This window comes from Amblyomma mixtum, chromosome 2 (genome assembly GCF_055824585.1).
Source record: "Amblyomma mixtum isolate Tamu chromosome 2, ASM5582458v1, whole genome shotgun sequence".
NCBI classification, from domain to species: Eukaryota; Metazoa; Arthropoda; class Arachnida; order Ixodida; family Ixodidae; genus Amblyomma; species Amblyomma mixtum.
The window spans coordinates 30,872,176-30,898,734 of NC_143013.1; the positions used below are offsets into that span (position 1 = coordinate 30,872,176).

General features: G+C 46.4%; 1 protein-coding gene across 2 annotated transcripts in view; it reads left to right on the top strand.

The window, feature by feature from the left end:
* The window catches only part of LOC149358824 (uncharacterized), a 98,707-nt gene that overhangs the window by 67,238 nt on the left and 4,910 nt on the right, over window positions 1-26,559 (top strand). Inside the window, exon 1 of one of the 2 annotated variants that reach the window (XM_089568925.1) lies at window positions 20,426-20,519. The exons of the other annotated variant lie outside the window; for it this stretch is intronic. The gene's annotated coding sequence lies outside the window, so the exon portion shown is untranslated. Of the gene's footprint in view, window positions 1-20,425; window positions 20,520-26,559 lie in introns of those variants that run through there. 2 annotated transcript variants of the gene reach the window in all.

The window sequence follows — 26,559 nt, forward strand, 5'->3', positions numbered from 1 at the left end:
ACCGGCGGCTGTGAGAGACAGCCTCGCTACGAAGGTTCTTAAAATGCCCGGACTCTCCTTTCCATCTTGCCGTGGCGCGTTCGCGCGTGCGCGCTTGCTTGCACTGCGTCGTCATCGGGCTCACCTTGCCTCGTCAGACACTGATTACGTGTCGATGTCTGGGCGTATACCCTGCGCTTCGCGCCAGCGAGCGCGCTGAGTTCTCCGGATGACGGCTCCTTTAGGAACTTTCACGGCGGACGCTGCTGCATGCTTCCGCTCGATAGTTATACAGCGTAAACGCCCACTGTCGACATCTTTCGGCCGAAATGATCGGTAGGCTAGCTCTCGAGTGTTCGTGGTTCGTCGATCTACCCCCAACCTCTTCCAGGGATGCGCACTTTTGACTGCAACCTCCAAGCGGGTCATGTCACTACTTTCGGTCGAATGCATCTTCGTATGCCTAGTTTCTGGCAGCCATGCATTTAATAGCATTTGTTTATGTGTTATTCGTTTATTCATTCGTTCTTTTACTTAGTTATTGTCCGTCCGTCCGTCCGTCCGTCCGTCCGTCCGTCCGTGCGTCCGTCCGTGCGTCCGTCCGTCCGTCCGTCCGTCCGTCCGTCCGTCCGTCCGTCCGTCCGTCCGTCCGTCCGTCCGTCCGTCCGTCCGTCCGTCCGTCCGTTCGTCCGTTCGTCCGTTCGTCCGTTCGTCCGTTCGTCCGTTCGTCCGTCCGTCCGTCCGTCCGTCCGTCCGTCCGTCCGTCCGTCCGTTCGTCCGTTCGTCCGTTCGTCCGTTCGTCCGTTCGTTCGTTCGTTCGTTCGTTCGTTCGTTCGTTCGTTCGTTCGTTCGTTCGTTCGTTCGTTCGTTCGTTCGTTCGTTCGTTCGTTCGTTATAGAAAGCGGGAGTGTCGCATATAAGATAAAAACCGAACGGAAGAAAGCCCCGAAGTCAATAAACCTGGAAATTTAGCGTATCAACCACACATGGCCACCAACAGGACAATGAAATGAAGACAACAAGACAATAAAATCCTACTACACCTTCACATGTTAGCACTTGATAGCAAGAAAAATATCTTTAAATGATAAGAAAGTGGGAAGCTTGTCTTTATTTTTTTCGCAGATTTCGTAAATTTCTGGGGCGCAAGAATAAAGTCGAGGTCTCGTAGCTTAATCAATATCCTTATTTCTCTATGTGTTAACTTCGTGGAGTAAGCGCCACCGGCACTTGCTCTTACTTTGTGCGATACCACTCTTGTGCCGCCGCGGTGGCTCAGTGGTTATGGTGCTCGGCTGCTGACCCGAAAGACGCGGGTTCGATCCCGGCTGCGGCGGCTAGAATTTCTTTGGAGGAGAAATTCTTGAGGCCCGTGTACTGTGCGATGTCAGTGCACGTTAAAGAACCCCAGGTGGTCGAAATTTCCGGAGCACTCAACTACGGCGTCTCTCATAGCCTTAGTCGCTTTGGGACGTTAAACACCACAAACCACCACCACCACTCTTCTTGTCAAAATGACAAGCCAAGGTGTAAGTGCCATACGCGTGTGTCCGGTTAAGCCCCAGAAATTATCTTCCTTTTTTTTTCTCCCTCTCGCACTGCATGGTCCAGCTGCTGTCTGTTCATCTGTGGTGCCTGAACACTTTCGGCAGTGTAACAGCCACAGAAGTGGCCTTTGTATCGCCAGCATGCACACTGATGTAATTCCTGTGAAAACAACTTTACAGTCAGTGACTGACAGGAGAATTTACTGTCAGCAGATGCGAGTTCTGCGTTGCGCCCGGTTTCGTGTGTTTCTTTCACCACTATGTGATATAGACACTGAGCGCAAATAAATAATTGTGTTAAGAATCACTTGTACTGGCACTACGGCACCGCCTTTGTTGAACACAGAACATTTCGTTGTATAGTAGTATGGTATTTGATGTGACTAAGTGTGTTGCAGTTAGGATCAAGAAGTTTTCTTCACAATTGGGTTGAGAAAAAAAGTACAAGCAACTCGGTATCCGCGCCTATAGCCACCTCAAAACAAAGCACATCGAGGCAGCACATCACCAGCGGGGAGCCAGGGCTGAGCGCTACACCAAGAAAACGTGCCAGTCCGTCTTGAGCTAATACACTTCTTCAAAATAAACAGTCATTCAAATGAAATGTTATTTTGTTTAAAAGACAGATTTACAACGCCGTTCCATCATGCGCGTTTCACAGAAGCTTTGCAGTCCAATAAAATCGAAAATGTCTAATGTCTAAGGGTTTATCGTTATACTACGGAGCAGCAAGGTAACGCAGAGTATGAGCAATCAAATTAATTCACTTCGTTAGGTCCGCTGTAGAACCTCCTGGAGCAGCATTCCGTCTTCACAATTGATGGAGCAGTAGTCAGTAGATTCTGTAATGTGGCAGAGACGGACACTAATGCAAAAAATGCACCCCTCCCTCCCCCCTTTTTAAGCATTTCTTTGCAGGCAAAGTCTCAGTGTCCAGCTTATAGAGGACCGTCTTGGTGCGCGGCTAATCTGATATTTTACGCACCCCTGCAAGCTTGTCAGGCCCTGGCAATCCGAGATACTATGAACGGTAAATGGGCGGACGGAAGAGCATTGAAATTAAGTCTTTGTACAACCATTTTCGGGGCACTGAAAATAAAAATCAATTGAAAAACGCGCTGTTGTAAAGAGCGCACAAAAGTAAACCTCATGAGTAAGGCTACAAAAACAAGGGCGGTCACAAAAATTAGAACAACGAATCAGAGCGGACAAAGCAATCATAAATTTGCCTGAAACAATTTGTGTACCAACAATCGCGTGTTAAGCGTGTTGACTAAATATGTAGCGGGAAACTATCAGCTTCACATAAAGATTGAATAAACCAAGCCCGCCAGCACCCGCAGGTCGGATAAAATAATGAAGTCTTGTGAGCACTGTTGTGAGCACATTACAGCCCAAATTTCTAACGCCGTATAAAAGAGGTAAATAGTCTAAAAAAGCTTTGAATATAAACACTAGTTCAATGAATATTCGGCAAAATATTGTATTTTTGTTGTTAGAAACATGCTACAGGTGGAAGTTCTACCGGATATTGATAGATCATGTGAGACATGCTTGAGCGGGGCGCTTAAGATCGGCATGCGATCTTTCCAATAGCTGCTTGTACGAGCTCAATGGGACGTCAAGGTACTTGGGCGGCACATATTATTACGGGGGGTTAGCCCAGCGGCAGACGGTACAGGCCAAAGTCAGAAGGCACACCGAGCTAAATCACTCCAGCACAAACTGCCACGTCCTCGTCGTCGTTCACTGCCGAACGTCCCAAAACAACGTCGTCTTCTCCTAGCAACTATGCACCGTAACACTATGTCCATGCGACACCAGCATATTAAGCTGTCGCAGACCCCCACAATTAAAACTACAGACAACAACTCTTAACTGTCCATCTGAGCGCCAGAAACTGAGCTAAACTGGTCAGTTAAGTGAACAACCTAATTCATGCTGGCTTTGTCTGTGCAGAAAAACACTTGATGTTGGGCCAGGTTTCCGTAACCTGGACGACGAGCTCGAGGTACTAATACCTAAAGCTTGTTGTCTGAAACCATCTTGTAGAGCAACATGCGACAAGGACAAAGAACGAGTGCACACACACAAAGCGCCGTGTGTGTGTCCACCCGTTCTATGTCCTTGTGTATTGCTCTACAAGATGGTTTTAGGTCAGATCAACCAGGCCCAAGTTTCTACCTCGTTGTCGTTGAACAGAACTAAACTCTGCATAATGATTCGGTACGGCGATTCTAAGTAAAGTGCGAACAGAAGGGGGACAATGGGCACCCTTATTACAGAGAAAACTGCAGCAAAGATGAACCATCGAACCAACATTGACACGTTCTAAGTAAGCAGTGAAAAGTTTGACTGACACGATCAGAGGCCTTCGCGAGGAGAATTGGAAACACCGCCAGTTGCTCCTGAGAGTCGCAGCAAAACTAAGTTTGTACGGGCAATACGTAAGTTTGTATGGAGCGGGCCCTGAAGCAGCATGTCTGACGAGGGCCATTGACAATACGCATTGAAAACTGTGGCTGGTTCGACAAGATCTTATACACAAAAAATCAGAAAGAAAATTTATAGGCGACATTAGATAGCGCAATGGGCCTAATATAATCCTGTAAAAATCAAAAATTTTCTTACCACAGTTTTTTTTTTTTTGGGGGGGGGGGGGGGGGGGGGGAGGGGGTTACAAAGTGACTTTTCATGAACCACAGCGACAAAAGTTCGATGTCAAGACTCGTCGTGAGTATATCAGACGACAAGAGCGACAAGAAGGCCTCGTAAAATTCTTCTGAAAGGTCATCAGGCCCAAGCGCCTCGAAGAGCGGCAACTAGTCATTGACTTCTTCTATTACTTCTAGAGTTAAAACGGCCACTTATTGTCGAGCACTCAGCTTCTGAAACGGGCTTTACGAGAAAGACAAAACGTGCTACGTCCTCAGCATCAACAGCATGAGAAGTTGTGGTAAAAGAAACGCTTAATATTTCCCGAATTCTGACAAATTCGTTTGTGCTTCTCACCAAGGCACCACGGCGCTAAAGTTCTAGTATGCACTTGGCAACCGCATGGTGGCGCTCATCAAACAAGGCCTGCAGAGTAGGTTGCTCAGAGCGCAAGGCGCAATTGGTCCGAGAGCGAACATGGGCAACCCCGTAGCATTCAGCATAAACTCGTAAAGCTGAACCTCCGCACTGGCAATCTCCTTTTAATACGAGACCACTACACTCAGATTCATAAAGGCTGCAAAGCTTCTTCAGTAACCAGGACGTTAACTAAGAAGTCCAGCAGATGGAAGAGCGTGTTTGAGTTGATCAACCACTTGAAGTGGGAACGGTGTTAATCCAATGTCTCCAGGGTAATCTCCCAAGGTGGAGTAGATTTGATGGATGCTAGCAGCCAGCTACCCTAGGAGGATTCCCTTAACACATTATACTTCCATCAATGGCCTTGGGATTTACACTGACCTTACACGAGGAAGCCAGAAAGCCTAACGCTGATAAGCATTCTCCTCCCAAACTGAAAAGCTTCGAGCTTCAATTTTGCGCTGCAGTAAGTTCTAAAGAGCACGTTTTTAGGCGAGTCGGTCGTACATACTTAAAGAAGGGAATTGCGCTAAAAAAGACACGGACGCCCGTCCATGTGCTTTCTCGTCCGTGTCTTTTTTAGCGCAATTCCTTTCTTTAAGTAAGTTCTAAGGCTTTGTGCGTTTACAACCCCGCCGAGCTGGGCGTCCCACAGGGTGGTGCTTCCAGTGGATAGCACTACGTATGAAATAAAATAAAAAATCTTCATAAAAGTCCCCTAGCTGCGGCGGGGCTTAGTATTTTTTACCTGAACTGGGGCGACTAATGTTTCAACGACATTTGTGTGTTAAAATTACGAAAACCGGCGAATATATCCTGATAAAGCAACTACATCGAAAAAAGTTGGATGGCTGGGGAGACCAAAACAAATGGGTAGACATAAACAAGCTAGGAGTTTCAATGACGAAACTGAGGCTGTATAAGTGATGCTCGATTTCGGTTTCGTTTAAATCTAGTCAGACGTGGAGCCTCACGTGGAAGCTTTTCATGCCGGCAGCGTAGTGAAGACCACAAAACGAGGGCTACTTTAGAGGCACCGAGGTTCGATTGAACCGCCAGGTGCAGCCATATGCCCACGCCATACATATAGAGGACAGGAAATAGTGAAATTGCGACCATTAGTAAGTTGTGCCTTCTTTGTGCCACCGCCACGCACTGCGTCGTGTGCCACGACCGAGCGCTTCCGAGCAACATCCCGTTCCAGGGACAGATGGCTGTCCACCGGAGATCGGGACGCCCCCATCGGGAAACCAAAATAAACCCAGCCTCACCGGAAAAGCAGCCCCGCTCCGCTCTTCGGGGTCTCAAACAAGGCGTGAAATCGCCGTCCCGGCTGGGGACCGGCACCCAACCTACACACACAGACATACGCGTGGTCAAGCCGTAGCCGCGGGGCAAAAGGAGAGGGGGTGGAAAGGGAGGAAAGCCACCCGGCTGGTCTGTACGTGGTGTACGGTTTACTCCTGTGCGTGGCCTGGAATAACGTGTCCACAGGCGCAGATACGTAGAGGGCACCTAGTTGCATTTAGTAATGTCGCTTCCGATGAAACAGTGACTCAGTAAGCTTAAGCGCCTGCCGTTTTCGGGTAACCCTGACAGCCGAATACTCATCACTAATATTGGCGTACCGCAGTTCGCCCTGTAGCTATCGATAGGGAGACGTGTCGAGTCCTACACAAAGGTGTTGCGTTGTTGTGTTGTGTTGGGTTTTATAGCACATAGGCAACTAAAGCTATCATGCGCCAAGCTCAAGGCATAACAAAAGTTTTCTGCAGAAGTTTATGAAATTTTAAAAATCATCAGTGGTATAGAAGGCCTAAAACGTTAGTTTGTACTACAGAGTGATGACAATGGAGAGAAATTTTGCAACTGACTACTAGTAAATAACTTTAAAGAGGGTCGGGTAACCTAAGGGACCAACCTTGACTGGGCAAGGATCTCGGGACTCCCAATGAACCAAATAAAGGCCTGAGCCTTCTTCTCGGGAGTGAGAAAGTGGCTGAGGTGTATCAAATTTCAAGCGAAGCAGTGGGTCAGAATTCAAAATTTCTCGACAAAACCCGCTTCTCTTAAAAAGCTAAAAACACAAAATATGTCAACAACTGCACGATTACCTAAGAGCATTGTTGGATGAAAAGAAAAGCATTCATTGTGAAATTGAGTAAAGTACTTTTTTCTTAGTTTTTCCAGTTTCTCGCAAAAGAATACAATCGCGCAAGAGAGTTTTAGCCTGGACATAAAGCGCTCGCTTCAGGTATAACTAAAAACAGTAAAGTTTCTACAAAATGCTTACTCCGTTCCTAGCGCTGCCGTTTCCATTGAAGTGTTGCTTGCGGCAACCCTACTTCAATTGTTCGTGAACTGCCCTTATGATGGTTTGTCCTTAACATTCCACAAGGTTATTCGTAACGGCAGAGTGCAAAAACTTTTTTAGTCACCATCGAACTGCGACTGCATGCACGCAAAGGTAGCCCTAACGACCGCAAGATCAAGAAGCGTGTAGCTTCCAACTCAGCAACGGCGCCGTCCATTTATAGCGAACTATCATTCACATCGAACATATTCGTGCTCCCAGAGGCTTGATCACAATGACGGTCTACTGAGTTGTGAATTTTGCCAAAAGCGCCTCGAAGTATCTCACTGTGCTCAACCCGGGGCAGACCTCAAAACGAGATCTGAAACAAGGAACGCCACATAATGCGAGTTAGTCCGAGTCGTCAGGAAAGAGCGAATCCGTCGGACGTTACGACGTTGTCACCCAGCGCGGCGTCGCTTGTCCCTCACGACACCTCTCCGGTGCGCGCCCAGCGAATCCTCACGTTGCGGGGTTGCGCCCGTTCGCCGTGCACTTCCTGGTGACGCGAGCGAGTGCGCGCGGCGCGTCGTCCGCTCGGTGTGCGCCGCGCCACAGCGACATGTCGCGATCGGTCGCAATCTGTCGCCGAGACGGTCTTCCGGCTTGTTACATCGGCACAGGCGACACGTGCAGCCGCGGACAGCCATGTGACTCGCTGGTTGATCGGCGACGACGAGGAGTGGCGTTCGGCAACTTCAAAGCTAACTTGTAATTTGAAACAAAAAGAAAGAGCGTTCTTGCCTGCGGATTGATCAGCACGCGGAATTTCGAGAATTCAGCACAGCTGCTCCCATTCTTCCTACGGCTGTCTATCTATCAGCCGTAGAGCTGTGCGTGCCGTGAAATTAAATACGATGTCCTGTCTGAGCTTTCCGTTCGCTACATCATCATCAACCTGTCTGCGCGGCTACTGCAGGACAAACGACTCTCCCATATCTCTCTAATTAACGCTGTCCTGTGCCAGCTGCGACCACCCTATTCCCGCAAACTTTTAAATCTCATCCACCCACCTAACTTTCTGCCCCCTGCTACGCTTGCCTTCCCTTGGAATCCGATCTGTTACCCTTAAGGACCATCGGTTTGTGTTGCCTTCGCATTACATGCCCTGCCCAAGCCCATTTCTTCCTCTTGATTCGACTAGGATGTCGTTAACTCGTGCTTGATCCCTGACCCACTCTACCCTCTTCCTATCTCTTTACGTTACACCTATCATTTTTCTTTCCATCGCTCGCTCCGTTGTCCTTAAGTTGAACTCTTTTCGTTAGCCTCCACGTTTCTCTATATACAGGGTGTGTAAAAACAGGGGCGACCAGAGTTTGAGGCTAGATTCTTCATTGGACAGCATAGAACGGAAATGTGCCCTTTATAAACCATGGAACAGCATCTGAAAGTTCTGAAAGTAAGATCTGAAAGTTCCGAGACGCTGTGATCTCTCTCAATATTCGCGACCATCAGACTTCCCCTTTGAAATGATCGTGCGCAATGTACGACCGCGATGTACTAAGAAATCGCAGGTTTCCTTGCACTTCGACTGCATTCTGGCGCTTTCATGCTGTTGCTGCGCTATTCTCTTCCGTTTCAACATCTCAACTAATAAAAAAAGAGCAGTGTTTAGCAGCGAAGGATAGGTGAAAGATGCAAAAAAAAAAAAAAAGTTATCCATCACGAAAGTGCTTTTTATGCTTACTTGATCTACTTTCTTTTCTGTTCTTACTTTTCTTGTCTTCTTTGCTTTCTTTTAGGACGAGTGCTTTAAAGAGCCACAAGTTAACACGCGTTTGCACTTAGGAACCGGACCTTCCGCGGCCTGCACTCAGTTCACTGCGAGTAGAAGTCCTCGTCAACCTAACCTTCCGCGGTACCTTAGAAGATTTGGCGTAAACAGGTCATGTGGTCTACGTAAATTTTTGCCTGCTATTGGCACGGACTCCAGAGAGGGTGTTTTCTGCCTCGAAATCACCCTATTATCGAACACCCCGAAAAAATAATTACTTATTTAACTGGCTCTGTTATAATGAGACTCTACTGCACCTCTGACGCAATGTATGGAATATGTACAATAGTATTAAGCGACTTGGGAGAAATATTTTTTTGGTATTTCGTTTCAGTAACATCTACCCATTAGACTACCAGGCCATTTTCCATTGCCTGGTGCTGAGTTTCTCTGGGCTGAACGGGTTGGAAAATCTGTCGTTGACCCTCCCTTGAGTAGAAAAACACCTTGTGCAATATCGCTCTTTGGACAGAACTGCCCTTGCGTCGTTCAAAACCGAATCTTCATCACCATCACAGATTATTTTTACACGAAGGCATATAATGAATCAGGCTTATTGTGAATATGTCGGCGAATGGTGTCGTAGGCAATGCTAACAACTACCGATTCTATGCAATACCGCTATCAGACATCGAGGCGACGAAAAAAAAACAGTACAAGAAGAAAAGCCATACTTTTTAGAAAAAAAAAAAAAGAGAAATCACGAAACATTCATTTCAACTACCAATAAAGGTACGGAGCTCAGGAAAAACCACTATCATTCCACATAACTCTGCGTATCGGTGTCCACGACGCGCTTACGAAACAGCGATTCGTCCCACACGCGCTCGCACAACCCCCGACCACGAAACGCGCGGCCGCAGAAGCTGAGCAGTGAAAAGCGAAAGTAGCGACCGTCATCAAAAACCTTCAAAGCGAAAACATAAAGCATCGAGCTAGACAGAACGAGGGCCGCGCGGCCAGCACAATGCGGTATTAGACGCGAGCGAGCCCAGGGGACAAGCAACAACCGCCACGGCGACCAACGGCGGAAGAAGACGCGGCCGGTGTCGCGCGGTGTCACCGAGCGCGCTGTCGTCTTTGTCGCGCTCCCTGTCCCCATCTCTCCCTCACTCTCTCTGTGTCCCCTGTCGATTGCGTCTTGTCCTATATTCGAATCACGCCGCACTCGTGCGACGCCGACAAACTCGGGCTGCGCTGGTGCACAATGCGCGGTCGCCTCGCTTTGCCGACGCATCAACGCCGCGGCGCGCACAGCGTCCAGGACGACCCGGCGGGGACGTGGAAAAAAGAAAAAATGAAGTGGCACAGAACGAGAAGAAGTTGGGTGTTTGAGGAAGGGCGAGAGGACAGTTATGTTGAACTTTATGTGGTTTTTCGAAACTGGAAAAGCGCCCAAAAATCACGAATGGAAGCGAAATAAGCAATATATATATATATATATATATATAGAAGTAAGCTAACAGTGAGGGATATAAAACCGTCACTCTAAGCACAAAGAAGTAAAAATGGAATAAGCTGTCGTCTAGCGCACTCTTTTTTAAAAAACAGTGCGCTAGAGGGCAGCTTATTCCCTTTTTACTACAACGCAACGCAGCGAGCTATGGAAAGAAAAGTGATAGGTGTAACGTTAAGAGACCGGAAGCGGGCAGAGTCGGTGAGGGAACAAACTCGGGTTAATGAAATCCTAGTCGAGACCAAGAGGAAGAAGTGGGCTTGGGCAGGGCATGTAATGCGTAGGCATTACATTACCGGTGGTCCTTAAGGGTAACGGAGTGGATTCCAAGAGAAGACAAACGTAGCAGGGGGCGGCAGAAAGTTAGGTGGGTGGATGAGATTAAGAAGTTTGCGGGGATACAGTGGCCTCAACTGGCAAATGACAGGGTTAATTGGAGAGGCATGGAAGAGCCCTTTCCCCTGCGGTGGGTGTAGTCAGGCTGATGATAATGGTGATGGTGTAGTCGACAAGCGTTTCTCTAAGTTCTAAGATTTCAGCAAAAATGAGAAACAGTGGCCGGAAGCAGAAAAAAACCAGCTTTCAAGGAAGAGGCTGCTAGAGAAGATTGGAAATACTCGCAGCTTAGCCAACTTTCAGTGCAGGCGAAGGTTTTTTTTTTAAAAATAAAATTGGAGTATTGGTCACTGCTGCGTTCATAAGAAAAAGTTTCACGACTATCATCCTCACTGTCTTTCAATAGTTAGAAATGTTTCTTCATATTCACGGGCACTTTTACTGAGCCAAAGGTTTATTGCTTTGCAAGCGCGTATTACTGTCACAAGCGTTAACAAGTTCAATGAACGAGAGAGGCTGTCGTCCGTTACTGACACGGTAAGCTATAATGGTCACTGACCATGGACAGCGACCCGTGAACTTCGTAAGCCATGATTCCTGACCAGACGGTACGCCGTCAAACCATCGGCTGCGGTAAGCTTTAGTTCGAGAATTCTAGCTGCGCTTTGATGTCCGCCGAGAGAAGGGCGTGCATTTGAACACCGTAAAACCTACCAGTCGTGTACAAAGGGCGGATTTATGAGGAACGCATAGAGGTTTCTTAAGAAGGAGATGGAGTTCCCCTTCTCTTAAATCCGGCTCTGGATGTGCGCCGTTTGCAGAGGGTTACCCAAGCCTTTCCTTTTTTTTTTTCCTGTACTGCCTCAAAATTGACTGAAATCTATTGCCGAAGCTTCTTTTGCGTTTGTGAATGACGCAACCACGAAAAGCCCGCGCAGTTGCTTGACGCGCGGTATCCTTCGAATGCCACCGCTCGCGGCAGGCGTATGTTTCTGGATTAAAACGTGTTTGGTTTGGTTGGTTTGGTTTATGGGGTTTAACGTCCCAAAGCGACTAAGGCTATGAGAGACGCCGTAGTGGAGGGCTCCGGAAATTTCGACCACCTGGGGTTCTTTAACGTGCACTGACATCGCACAGTACACGGGCCTCTAGAATTTCTCCTCCAAAGAAATTCCAGCCGCCGCGGCCGGGATCGAACCCGCGTCTTTCGGGTCAGCAGCCGAGCACCATAACCGCTGAGCCACCGCGGCGGCGATTAAAACGTGTATCCATATATTGAATTGAATTGAATTGAATTGAGTTTATTTCCGTTCGAAACAACGGAGGGGGCTCGAACAAAAAGTGAATCAAGTCCACTTGATTACGTTCGAGCCCCCTTTACATGGCATTTGGTGAGGACAAAATTTTAGTATAACAACAGATACATTTACAGATTGCAGAATAGAACAAAAAATGTTAGTTATGCACAGAAAATCTTACAAAATAATTTACACAATGCCAATATGCAATTCTAAGTGCAAGGTTTATAGAAATAAGCACGTATAAAAATAATATCGGGGAACAAGGCAAAAGAAGTATTAATTACACAGAACAAGCTCGACAAAACAATTCACACAGTGAAATTATACAATTGTAGAATATGTACAAAGCAAGTTAGGAAATAAAATAACGATGAAAGTATTTATTGCACCGCAGCATCCTAATACAATAAGGCAATGAGAATGATGACATCAGTTAAAAGTGGACAGTATTGTTTGTGAAAGTGTTAATGCATTCAGCGGCTTGATTATATTTTTGTAAGGAAAGCCTTTACCTTGGAAATGTTAGTGCGGTTGATGTCAATTTGATTGTAGTGAAGTGTGTTTAGTAAAGTTGGAAGTGAGTGGCGCAACATTTGTTGTCCTAGCTTTGTCCGGGAAAAAGGAATTTCCCAAGGCTGTGAAAATCGCAAGTCACGGCAACTTGTTGACTTCCTTATTTGTGCTATTGCATTAAATTCTTCCTGGTTATTTCGGAGTTGTTGTTTGTATTTTTTTTTTGCCAATATCTGTGAGTATAAGCAATGCACACTTGTTATCTTAAGCTGAGTAAAATATTCTTCTGTATGTGCTTGTCGATCGGCCCCTACAATATGACGAACGGACTTTTTCTGCAGTATATGTATGCGATTTAGATTAGTTGAGGTTGTTGTACCCCATACAAGAAAGCAATAGTTTATATGAGAACATATTAATGCATTGTATATGTGTAGTTTCACGGCTTGCGGTAAGAACAAGTGAAATTTTGCCAAAATGCCAACTGATTTAGACATCTTTGTTAAAATATAATTGACATGGTTGTCCCATGACATGTTTTTGTGCAGATATACTCCTAACGTTTTAATTGTGTCTACTACTTGTATTGCCTCTGATCCTAATGTAATATCAAAAGTGTGCGGTATCTGAAACTGCCTGGGCGAAAAAATGACGGCTTTATATAGACCGTACGTGCGCCTTCCGATGGTTAGCCAGATCTCTCTGGGGATAGTGTGGTACGTCCGGCTTAGCGTCCCGAGTTCGCACGTGGCTAATGAGGAACGCCGTAGTAGGGGACTCTGAATTAATTTTGGCCAGATGGGGATCTTCAACGTGCGCTGACGTCGCACTAAACAGAGCTCATTCACCACCATTGAAATACGACTAACAGTGTTGGGATTCGCTCTCGCTGCCTTCAACTAAACAGCCGAACTCCATCGCAAAGTCAATAAAAATAAAAAAGTAAATTCCTTCAGCTGTGTGTAAGTTTGGTGCTTGACTCCGTTAAAGAAGATTCGCTTAGAAAAAAAAATAGAAAAAAGCATTCAGGCTTAGTCAAAACGAGCCTTAAAGAATTGGAAAAGAAGAGTGGGCGGACGACTGACTGATAGTCCAGGAAGATGGCATCACGCTCCAAGACAAAGTTTTATGGCCGACCAAACAAACAAACAAAAAATAACTGCAGACAGAGTTGGCGAAAATTTTGAAGTGCGAGAAGAGTAGCCGGGAGACGGTAGAGGGGGCACAGGCTTGTGGTGATGACGTCAGTGGCGAGACAACAGGAGATGGGGCTGAGCAACTGTGCGGAGTGCCCAAGGCAAGGCGGACGGACAACTGCGGGCCGCTGAAAAGCGTGATGCTGCAATGGTGGGTCGTGAGCGGACTGCTCGATCCACTTAGGAGCACCGGACAATCCGGCGCAGGTACAGCGAAGCCGTGGCGTGCCGGCGCCAAACTCAATTTAAAGCAATCACGGCTGCCCACCGCGGTTGCCTGGCCTTGCACGCCGACTCCCCGGCTCGGAGTTCCGAATGGAACGCACTTTCCTCTTGTTTGACTTCGCAGTTTCTTTAAAGTACGTATAGATTCGCATTTTCAACGTCTTCACTTTCCGAGCCCAATCAATACATAGTCCTAGAGCGAAATTTTCGCAAGCAAAAAAAGTGCTGATGACAGAGAACGGTCTCATGCTTCGGGGAAAACTTCCTTTTCTGAATCTGGCTGTCAAGTGTCTTCGTGAGATAGTGAGGTAAACGGTGCATTTGAAGCCTTGGAGTGATCTCATAATGAGCATCTGCACCACTAATGTTTCTGTTTGGAACTAAATTCTATGTCACTGCAGTTCACGGTGCAGTTAAAGTTAGTGAACTATTTGTGTTAACAGTAAAAACTAGTTACATATAGGCCATATTTTACTCCTTTGTACAAGAGGAGAAACCTGCTTTCTCCTCTGTGTGTGTGGGTGTTTTTTTTTTTTTGTCTTTTGCTCGACATGTGTGAAATTAAGAAAGAGGGTGGGCATTTAGGACATTCAGTTATAGAAAGGAATGTTGTCTACTTTCACGAAGAAGTCCGCAAACAGAGCCTATCTTATGGCTGTTTATTGTTTGCTATTTAAAAGACAGATGCGCTGTTCTCAGCGCAAGTCCGTATCCCTGAGGAAGCGTAAGCTTACAGAAGCCATCGCTGGGAACGTCCACACGCGACATCGCAATCGAAAGAGAAAAGAATTGGCTTTGCTCTAGTGACGACTCAATGGCTTTGAAAGCTTCGGATTGTTTCGAATCGTTTCGGCTTGATTACTCTCTAGTACCTGGCAGGAACGAAGAAATGTGTCCGTGTTGTTATGTGAACACGCAGTGACTCAGCTTTGACCACGAAATGGAAATACTGCATGTGAAATACGAATACATGCACGTAGGCCCACGCATGCTGACCCATCATCCTCCTTTCCACGCACACAAACACAGAAGCACCCACAGAAACGGGAGTACACAAACTCCTCACAACGTTGCCCGCGACCACGCCGAAATAGCGCTTCATTCCGGATATTTAAAATAGAGCGCTTTGGGGGGTGGGAGGTTCGGAACAAGCGTATTTATTCATACTAAGTACTATGGACGCCGACTGACGTTGCTGAAGCAAAACAGGATGTGGCTAAATTGAGGGCAGCGAGTGAAGGGGTTCAGAAGAGGCTGTGCGCTTGACTCGCTTTGCATAGAGCTAATCGCGAATGCGCATATACGTGAAAAGCCTGCCCAACCACAATGAACTTCAGGTCATGTTTTGAAAACGGTCTCCGAGCGTCAATGTCGCGAATATGGTTTCGGGATACCATTCACGTTGTGCGATTCTCGGTGGCGTTGAGTTTCCATGGGAAAAATCATAGATGCGTATAGTTTTGGTTGTGTCCCGTAAATGTAAGATATACAAGTGTTTTGGAGCAATTATACTGCCTTGTGCGAGTGCGCAGTGACACAGCAATCCAACTGTAAGCCACGTTAAGCTTATTGCTGACATGAGCTAGTTATGAAGTACGGTAAACTATTGTATCTACGACAGTTGTGTCAGACTATATGCCCCTAAACAATGTCCAGCAAATCGACAGCCATCATAACCGATATAATTTGGACTGAAAAAGGTCACTGCTCGCCGAAGTTGCCTCATCAGAACAGCACTCAGCAGCTGAGATTACCTTTTATCTTTAATGTTCATGAACGCCTGTGTGACGACTACATCAAAACACTATTTCTGAAAAAGCTCATGCCTCCGATTCACTCGGTACATTTAGGATTACAAAATATTTTTTTCTGCGTGAACTTTTGCCTTCTGTTCAACCAGAAATTTACGGAAAAAGGACAAAGTTTCGATCCGCAGCTTAACACTTCATCCTTCTCTACTCACCATCAAGAACAGTGGTCGCTTCTTGACCACGTACAAGCATGCTGAAGAGCAATCCGCCAAAGATGCTGAATAAAAACGGCCTAGCAGAGAAGCCATTGCACTTCCTGGCAAATAAATTAATTGATATCATTTTTAAGCTCCTATATGGTACTATTTTTAACCTGTGCGAAACACATGACCTCCTAGCAATACTAAACAAATATATACAGACTGAGGGCTTTAATGGAAAAAATTGTATTCTCAGTGCATTTATGATCTATGAATATCGATTGTTTGTCGTTACGCTTCTACTTTTCTTTAAATGGTTTCCAATTGATTGTTTGGTACCTTTATTTCTTTAAGATAACTGTCAATAGCCTGAATTATTTTCTCCTCTTTGTCTTTATTATTGTTTTCTCTTTAAACTTCCACTGTTTATTTTTTTCGCTTATATGTACCTTTCAGCGCAAGAGACCATACAGTTCTTTTCTGGAAAATAAAGTTGCACTGCATTTTATTATAAATTTTGTTCTACGCTGCACTTCTGTTCAGTATTTCTGCAGTGCTTCCCGTCGGTCGTGTACGCCGCTCACTTTCGTGGGTTGCGGGACCAGTCGAACTGGTTCCATGCAGCTTTAACCCCGCATACGTCACAATATTGCGTACAAGTGCTGTACTTGAAAGAAATGAACTTAAACTCAGCATGGTGCCACTAAACCTGAAAAGTGAGACTGCATGAGCAATATTCAATCCTGGGGAAACAATTCCAGCGAAAACAAAAAAATATAGAGTATGTAAGCTATATATACAGGGTGTCCCAGCTAAATGTAACCAAACTTTTAAAAAATGCGAAGTGTCCTAGTCCAGTAAAACCAACTCAGAGTTGTTCATAGTCACGTGGCCTAGTCTTGAGTATTTCTTTCGCTCTTCAAAGTTAATTAATTAGTTAAGTTTAATTAGCTAACTTCTTAATTATTCACTTCAGGAAGAAAGTGTCAATGCAAAAGTTTTAGATCACCTCTAAAAACCGCTAGTAGTGCTATTTCCGTCAAGTTACGATTTACGTAGCTTCATTTATTGGCCTTAGAAGAAAGTTGTCACGTGACCAGCTGCTCGCTCACTTCTCTGCCCCAGTGTGCACCCAAAGTCTCATCGAGGAGAGGACTTCAGAAAAAATGGATTTTATTCTTTAAGGCGCGTCTTGGGACGTTGAAGTGGCACAGTTGTCATGTGGAAGCTTTTTCTTATTGTGCGGGTTATGGTTAAAGGCCGGTAAAAAAACTACTATACGTAAGTATTACTTTGCTGCAAATGTCTCAGTAAGCTGTTTCTCAAAGCGATCTACAACTTTTCGATTGACACTTTGTTCCTCAAGTCAATAATTAAAAAGTTAGTTAATTAAGCTTCACTAATTATTCAACCTTGAAGAACGAAAAAAATACTGCAGACTAGGTCACGCGACTCTAAACAACCCTCATTTGGATTCACACGGCTAGGACACCACGTGTTTTTTAAAAGCTTGGTTACATTTAGCTGGGACACCCTGTATATGTATGTATGTGTGTGTGTATGTGTGTATGTGTGTGTGTGTGTGTGTGTGTGTGTGTGTGTGTATGTGTATGTGTGTGTGTGTGTATGTGTGTGTATGTGTGTGTATGTGTGTATGTGTGTGTGTGTGTGTGTGTGTGTGTGTGTGTGTGTGTGTGTGTGTGTGTGTGTGTGTGTGCGCGCGTGCGTGCGTGCGTGCGTGCGTGTGTGTGTGTGTGTGTGTGTGTAAGCTATAAGTTCAGCGATCTTCCTTCATCCTGTGCAAACTTCCTGTGTTTTTACTCAGCTCTAAGAAAATTAAACAGTCTGTAAAATGACGATGTTGACTTTTGTTGCCTTGGAAGAAGAAACCGATGTTAATGTTATGGAAGGACTGTAGTGGCACATTCCCTGTCAACTTTGCTGCAATGTGGTGAAGGCTATCCTCAAGTGCGAAGGCCGAAACTAACGAGACCAGCAGATCGAATACATGTATAAATATATTTTGTGAGATGAGTCTCATGACCTGCCCTAAATAATTTACACCGGATTTGTGTCACATGTACGAATCGATTCCTCTGAATGCACAGAGGGTGAACGAGGTTAAATGGCCCGAAGTCACACATTGGCTATGAGGTACGGTGTAATGGAGGATTCCTGGTTTTCGTTGGTCGCATGGGGTTCCTTAGCGTGCACTGACATCGCAAGGTATACAACCATATTTTCAATTTATCTTCATCGAAATGCTGCCGCCACGGGTGGGATTCGAACCAACAACCTTGGATACAGCAGCCGAACACAAAGCGTGGTCACAAAGGGTGTGGTTGTCATCAGCGGAAGCATCGCCATATAAAATGAGGATTCGCGATCGGTGTACATGCGTAGATGACCTCTGGAAGATATTAGTAGTGGACAAAAATATTTACGAGCTCAGAACGTATTGTAATTAATTTAGTATTGAAGAACTTGCGGATGAAAAACTGGAAGGTACGGTACCACACGAGATATACATCAACTTGATGAAACTGGTTTAGGCCCTACGCATGACCTGTGCGAGCTACTATTATGCTTGGCAAGGAATGATGACGAAAGATTTAAGCGTGCCTTTAGTTGGCAATCTGGAAAGAGAGCGCGTAGATGCTTCTTCATGCAGGATTGCTCACGTGATCACTCATGTCAGCCTCCGCACCCGGTTAAGTGGCGACGTATAACAGCAGCATTTCTCAGTTGAAACTGAAACCGATGACAACTATGCAATAGTGATTTAGAATCATAACCACTGAGTCAGTACGTGGCCATAAAGCGGAAAAATTATGCATCAAAAAATTTTGTTCCTGACCAGGACTCAGTTCGGACTCAGCTAGTGAAACACGTATGAGGGGTCCTCAAAGATTAGTCGCACATTCAACGCGTTTCTAGTACACCTGAGCATACAAGCGAGCGCAGATTCAAAGTTAATAGAACGAGAACCCCTTTGCAATTAACTCAAGGAGCTCTGGTTTATTTACATCACTGGCAAAATAACCTGTGTTATAAAATAATGATCGCAAGATGGAATGCTGCTCACTACACTTGCACGTCATCAGTTTCGAATCAGCAGTTTCAATAACCGCAAATGATGTCTCATTCATCATTCATGAGTGTTGGCCTGATTCACCATCATGCAGTTGTTTCCATCCACTTTCTAAGTGGTCACAATGGCATTAGGCAATTTTTTGTTCCTACCTTATTTCACTTGTAAGGAACCCAATGTCAGAAAACTGGTGTGAGATTGCTTGATGTAGAGCTGTCCAAAGCTATAGATTTACCTGCCTGCGACACATGTGTGTAATGAATTTAGCCTCTTTTTCTGTTTGCCACCTCACTGATCGCCATCAATCTCTGCCAGGAGGCAGCCAAACACTCGCTATAAGCGACCAGCTCTTTACCAAAGCGCTAACGGTAAGGTGGAGAGATCGGGATGACAGGCGCGGACGTAGATCAGATCTTCGAGCAACGCTCTTCGACCGTCCAAGAAGAAGCAAAAGCTGAGGCTACGCAAGAAAGAATGAACGCTTTCACTGTTTCGGTAATCGCTCCATATAAGCTTCCCATTCCCCCGCTAGTCAGCACCGCAACCTGGGCAAGGCAACACTTTTGTTATTGTGCGCTTCAGTCCGCAGCAAAGCTAAAAAGTTGTGAAAGCACAACACATACATGTAGGGTAAGAGAGGGAGTAAAAACCTAAACGCGGCAACAGATAGGGCCATGGTTTTTCTTCCTTTCTATCCACGGACAAGGAGATGACACCAAAGAGCCATTGTGTATGGGAAGGCCGACCGATCTTCCTTCACAATTCCCGCGCCTTGAACTCCTTCCGTTCTGCAACGTTTATATTGTGCGCAGACGCGGTTCCACGTGAAAACGGCACACTAAAAAGAAAAAAAGGGTGGGGGGGAGGGAGGGGGGGGGTAGACCCCAGCGGGTGACTGGGTATACGCTCGCCCTCACCACTGGTCTGAGTGGGAGTTTGGATGGCAAGAGGTGAGGGGGGCAAAGCGCCCCACGCGCAAGAGCGAGGACCAGACGGTCTATAGCGCATCCTTTAATCCTTCATTCCCGATTCGGCTGTTTGCTTCTTGTTTCACGGCTGCCGATGGCGTGAGATCCCAGAGAAAAGGAAGACCGACAGGCCGCCGTGACGAAGACGACCAAGAAGAAGAATAGGAAGGAGAGAGCGTTGTTCTGCCGACGCCGGCCGAGGAGCCAGAGTTTGCTTATCTGGACAACGAGCAGGGCGTCGGTGGGCCCAGTTCCGAGCTCGGGGCCGAGTCCCGGAGGCAGCAGCAGAGGCGGCAAGAGGAGTTCTCCTTCCGGAGCAGGGGTGGGCGGCCATTGAGGCCCGAAATCTTTGGCTCCCGTGCTGCGTCGCCTGACAGGCTTGGTGACCGATGGGCGCGCATTCATCAAAGTCTTGCCCGGGCCCCGTTTCCCCGCCGACGACGGCGGGTGGGCCGCGCTGCGTGTCGAAACGCTCCAATGGGAAAGACACTGGCGTTTCCGCCCAGGACGGCGTCGAGCCGGCCCGTCCCGGGGCGTCGGGTTTCGCGACACCAGTCGCTCCGCTATGTTTTTTTTCTTTCCTCTCGATTCGCCGTGACGTGTGATTATGCCCCCCTCCCCTCCTGACGCGAGCAGCTACAGCGACGTGACGAACGCGCGCGTGCCAACAACTGCGCTGCCGTGTCCCACCATGAACTGGTTTCACGAGTGAACGCCACGAGGGTTGCGCCGCGCCCTCGTCGGAAACCTGGTATGTGTGTATAGGCATATGCCAGCTGGAAGAGCCCGAAGGACGTGTCGGTATAGTGAGGGCAACTAGCTGTAGGCTTTGTTGTATTTAAACCACGAACACCGTCGCCAAACCTTGATCATTGGGCCTGTTGGAGATAGTCGCGATCAGACATGGCAGTTATTGACTTGGTTGGTTGGTTTATGGGGTTTAACGTCCCAAAGCGACTGAGGCTATGAGAGACGCCGTAGTGAAGGGCTCCGGAAATTTCGACCACCTGGGGTTCTTTAACGTGCACTGACATCGCACAGTACACGGGCCTCTAGAATTTCTCCTCCAAAGAAATTCCAGCCGCCGCGGCCGGAATCGAACCCGCGTCTTTCGGGTCAGCAGCCGAGCACCATAACCGCTGAGCCACCGCGGCGGCAGTTATTGACTTACTTTGATGAAATTACACTAATTATTTACTTTTAGTAATCAGTGATGTAATGAATTACTTCTTGTCCTGATAACTTGGTGATGAAATGAATTGCTTCAATGAAGTAATTTCGCAGCAAAAGTGATTACTTTATTTTAAAATTACTTTCATTAAAATGTACCACTGCTCTTTGGCTCGGCGAATTTTTTTTTTCTCGCATGCCGAGTAGAGCACCTCGTAAGCAGGAACAACGTGAGGCAAGCCTGGGCCATCGCAAAGTATCGGCGTGTCGACACAGAAGTGAGCAGCACTATGCGTCAGACACCGCCGCGGTCCTCTGCAGCCTCGTCGCTGCCTGCGGGTATTCGGCAAGTAGGCAAGTGCACGCGCCGCGAGCATCCCCCAAGCAGCAGGATGTAAGGTGGCGATCTATCGGCAGATGGCGCACACCGGAGTTTAAAATTAGTCAGGAGTGCGCAGAGGCATTCACTGTGGAGACTGCATGGTTACGCTCGTTGCCACGGGGCGCCTGGAGGAGCAGGCGGAAATACGCATGGCGCGAACATTACCCAGCGCAAGCTGCTGAGGTCAATTCCTGGAACTACCGAAGAAATAAATCCCCTGCTTCGGAGGCTTCGAACGGTGAAGAGTAAACGGCTCCGGGCAGCAAGGCATCGGGTTCGCCGCTCGTTACTGTCTTGAGCGCGGTGAAACTGTAGCGTGCCAGCCTTCTTTTTTCGTTACTCTCTTGACGCTGTCTTAACTTTGTAATGGCCCTTGCCACCGAAAAGAGGAGTTTCGGTTCGGTTCGGTTTATCGGGTATTACGTCCCAAAGCGACTCCGGTAATGAGGGACGCCGTAGTGGAGATCTCCAGATAATTCAGACCACATGAGGTTCTTTAACGTGCACTGACCTCGCACAACAGACGGGCCTAAAGCATTTCACCTCCATAGAAATGCGACCGCCGCGTTCGGGATCGAACCCGCGTATTTAAGGTCAGCAGCAGAGCACCATAACCACTGCGCCACCTTGGCGGCTGAAAGAAGAGAGATGAAGGAATATTTGGCTGGCCCAGAATTCGGCGGCAAGACCAAAGTATGTGCGCCGCGTCTGGAGAGAGGTTGGTGTTTAATTCTTTTGCTTTGTTTGCTTTTGTTTTTTATATGCATGACAACCTAAAAGTAATTGAAGAGTAATTTGGATTGCTTTTTTGTATTACGTTTGCATAACACATAGAATATATTTGGCCTGCAGGGCTAAAGAAACTTGCCTTTCTGAAGCGACGTTTACATACGGCTGGCTGACAGGAACACCAGGCTTGAAGCATACCATATCCTCGTGCGTCCTTCACTGGAATACGCATCAATAATTTCTCATCCCTATCAAATCACCCGAGTAGATCGCCTTGAAGCCGTCTAAAAATAAAGCAGCTCCATTCATCTTGTAATCCTACACGCGATTTCAAAGCGTTCCATCTCTGAAGGACACGCTCAACATGCCGTCGGTTTCAATGCGCAAGAAACTCCCTAGAGCATCTTTTTTTTTTTTTTTCACACACTGCATCACAGTAACACGTCATTTTCCCAGTCGCATATTTTACAACCGTTTCATAGCTCCAAACGCATAGATAACGCCTGAAAAATTAACCCTATCTTCACCCGGACGGAAAAGTACAAGAATTCGCCTTTAACCTCACCAATAAACAAATTAAATGGGTTACCCGCCAGGATCTCCACTATGGCACAGTCTCCGTCATTTAATTCTGCATTACTAATTTATCTAGAATCCCAGCACTTCCAGTAACATAGTTTACTTTGTCAGTCGAGTCATTCAAAATCGATGTTTTCTTTTTCGCTTTTCTTTGTTTTTGTGGTGCTTTGTAAGAATTTTTAGTTTGTAATGATGTTTCTCGACTTTTATCTGATTGCTTCATTAACCATCTGCTGTGATTTTTTTTCTTTTGTTTGTGAAAGACTCGTGCCTCCCCCTATGTAATACCCCCGAGTGAGCCCTTTCGGTCATCATCAACACCGGCCTAACTACGTCCACTGCAGGGCAAAAGCCTCTCCCATTTCTCCAATTGACCCTTGAGGCACTGAAAAAAATTAATGAAAGTAAACAAACAAATAATTGCAATGTAATGTCATTACTTTTGGGGAGCAGTAATTGCTAGTGCAGTTTAATTACCTTCGCGCGATTTCTAGTAAAGTAATCAGCAATTCAGTTTAATTACATTTCAAAAGTAGTATTGCAATTGCCATATATGGTGGCGGTGAGTGAGCGAGCGCCACAATACGCGACATGAATGACATACAACATTATAGGAGGCTCAAAATGTGGAGGGCACGGGACTCTTCGTTTAGTCCTCCACTGTAACGTTTATTAGAGGTATTTGATCTTTCCGCTATTAATTGATCATTGGAAGCCAACCGGCAGGGGAGGTTATATGCATTCGAAGGTGGTACAATGTGGCATCTTTTATTGCGTGTGCGCATTTTCTAGAAGGTTGCATTAAAGCTCTGGGAAAAAAAACAACAACCTAGAAGCAGGAAATACAGCCCAGCCCAGCAGATCGCTAGCAGGAGTGCGGATGCAATGCAAGAGGTTTAGAATTTGTGAGCTACGATGTATTCACGTAGTGAAGACTTCGACTGGCTTCGTTGCATTCCGCGAAGAGGCTGCGCTGGAGCTCGAGAGAAAGTGCACTGTTTCCTGCGGGAGTCCTCCCCAGCTGCCCGCATACCCGACCTTCAAGACAGCCTGGGCCGTTCACCGCTTTTTTAACTGAGGTCATATGGGACCTCCGCAGATGTTGGAATGGAGCTACGTACTTCAGCCTGTTTTTAGACAGTGATCGATAGCTCTGCAGGACGCGGTATGCCGAGTTCATATCCAGCAGATTTCATTTCTTGGGAGGCCAAGAAGAGAGTGAGAATAATGTTTACAACCTGCGATCAGAAATGCGAAGTAACAAAGTTGATATGGATTCTATGTTTCTCTAACCCAACTACAACTGCAGCGAAGGGACACTCATGTTCATCGATAGGCGCGAAAAAGCATGCACAGCACTCCATGTTTTGCAAGTTAACCTCACCTGTAGCTTGCAACAAACTCATAATCAGCCACTTCAAAGCTAAAACGTTCTTCATTACCAGAAATTCGGGCTAGAGCTTTTAGCCCAGCTGCAGCGGTAGCATTTCGATGGAGGCGAAGTGCTAGAGGCCCGTGTACTGTGTGGGATGTCAGTGCACGTTAAATAACCCCAGGTGGTCGAAATTTTTGGAGCCCTTCACTACGACGTCCATCATAGCCTGAGTCGCTTTGGGACCTTAAACCTCATAAACTAAAGTAAACTAAACTAAGAACTTCTAGTTCCCTACGCTACCAGCATGTGGCCCATTACCTTGAACACTAAAAAGTAGCTCGTTGACATCATCCGTGACGTAACAAAAAAGGATTATGACCGAGTAGCTGCCATTAAAGGTCGCTAGCTAGGCTTAGCAGCACTGGCTGGGCGCTGTTTTGGATTCCTCGAAATGATTCAGCCGTGCAATCCGTTAGATGTTATAACGCTTGAAACAATGAGAAGGCCGGAGGCGCTAATGTTTCAAACAAGTAAGACGCGGCGCTTTCTTTTGTTATTGATGGCTAAACCGCGAAAGGCACACGCGGCTTTTTATAACCTCAACACGGGGGTATAACTGTCACGTGACTCTGCAAGCAATGAGACTGCTATTCAGGAGGCATAAAAGAAGGCGCATGAGGGAATCTATTGTGTGTTGCCATGTTATCCAGGCGGAGGTCTCGACCGGCATGGGAAAGGGGGCAGTTCGGAGGAAGGTTTCATGCTTTATTTGTTAAAGATATTTTGTGACACTCAACGAACTACACCAAATCGTGATGATGGCAGCCAGATACTTTTTCTTGCTACTTGTACCAGTGGTGACAGAGCACCATCTAGAACTGCGTTATGCTTTAGAGGGACACTGCAAATAGAAAGCGGCCTGCACCGAAGGGGTACGGCGTTCTGATCACAAAGAGACCACTAGCTCTGATCGAAAGCGCAGCTTTTAAAAGAAATTGGTGGAGGACACAAGCTCCGCCTTAACTATATGACACGATAGCTTGATACGTTAAGGCCCATATATGTAGAATTGGTCATTCTCTAATTAACTTTCATAGACCCCAGGGAGTCCTCATACTACTCCTGGCGCAGTGACGCAGCGCTTAAGCGGTGCACCACTGCCCTGCGACGGCAGTGCTGCCACCGGTGGGGCTTGCGCGATTCAGGTTGCTTTCCCCAGGCAACCTCTAGCTGTCAATCATCAACTAAACTGCCACCTTCCATAACGTGCAGTTTGCTCACAATCCACTGGGCAGGTTGTGATGACGTCACAAGGTCACGTGACCTAGGTGGCCCACCTGCCTCCTAGCTTGCTTCTATGGGGATTTTTTGCGGATTTTTTTTTCGCTCACGGAAAACAATGACGACAGCAAAGCCGGATTTTCTGCGGCACGAGCTCCTTAACGCTATCGCGTTAAAATGTACAAAATAAAAAAATAAATAGAGCTGCCACCCCCCCCCCCCCCCCCCCCGCATTAGCCATTTTATCAGTAAAATACATGTGTCGATACAGATTTTCGGACGCGGATTCTAAGTACTACCTCGCACCTCCAGTATCTTCAATGCGGTGGCAACCGGTCCTTTCAGTAAGGACATCACAGGTTTGACACGACTGGCGGGAATACTTTTAAAGCCAATTTTCTTAACTGTAAATTGGTCCTTTGCTGCCGGACAAAAGCCACATAGCCAGAAAGAGTCAGATAATCATTTTTTTTTTTTTACTGGAATCAATATTTGGATGGAGTTAATATTTCTTTAATTCGACATTTACCTAAAGTGTAACCTCCCCAGTATAAAATCAGAATCAAATGTTTTATTGATAGTCAACAGTTTTACATTATACGTTTTATAAAGAATGGACCTCATAACTGAGCACAGGAGTTGTGGGAGCAGTTCGTAAATTAAACAGAGTGAATACATCCAGAATGATCCTTACAGATACAAAATGAATACAAAAAAGAGTAGACGAAACATGAAAACAATAACAAACTGGACAACAATGAGAAAATTTTTGGTATTGTTTTGTTATTAGGCTTAGGATTGAAGTTGGTTGGTTTGGTTTATGGGGTGCAACGTCCCAAAGCGACTCTGGCTATGGAGACGCCGTAGTGAAGGGGTCCGGAAATTTCGACCACGTAGGGTTCTTTAAAGTGCACTCACATCGCGCAGTACACTGGCCTCTAGAATTTCGCCTCCATCGAAATTCGACCGCGTCTTTCGGGGCAGCAACCGAGCGCCATAACCACTAAGCCACCGCGGCGGCTTAGCATTGAAGTGTTTGAATTGTTGCTTGTAAGAACGAAACGTCGCGTCTGACGCAACAGCCGGCGATAACTTTTCCAGAACTTTGTAGCAAAAAATGAAAATAAGAATTGTCCGTAATTTGTTTGAATGGATGGTTACGAAGGCGGGGAATTTTCTTTTATATCTTAAGGGTTGTATCGTGAGTACGCGCATGCCACTACCAAAATGTTTCGAACACATTCCAATACTGTCCAGCATTGTTTTCGTTGTTAA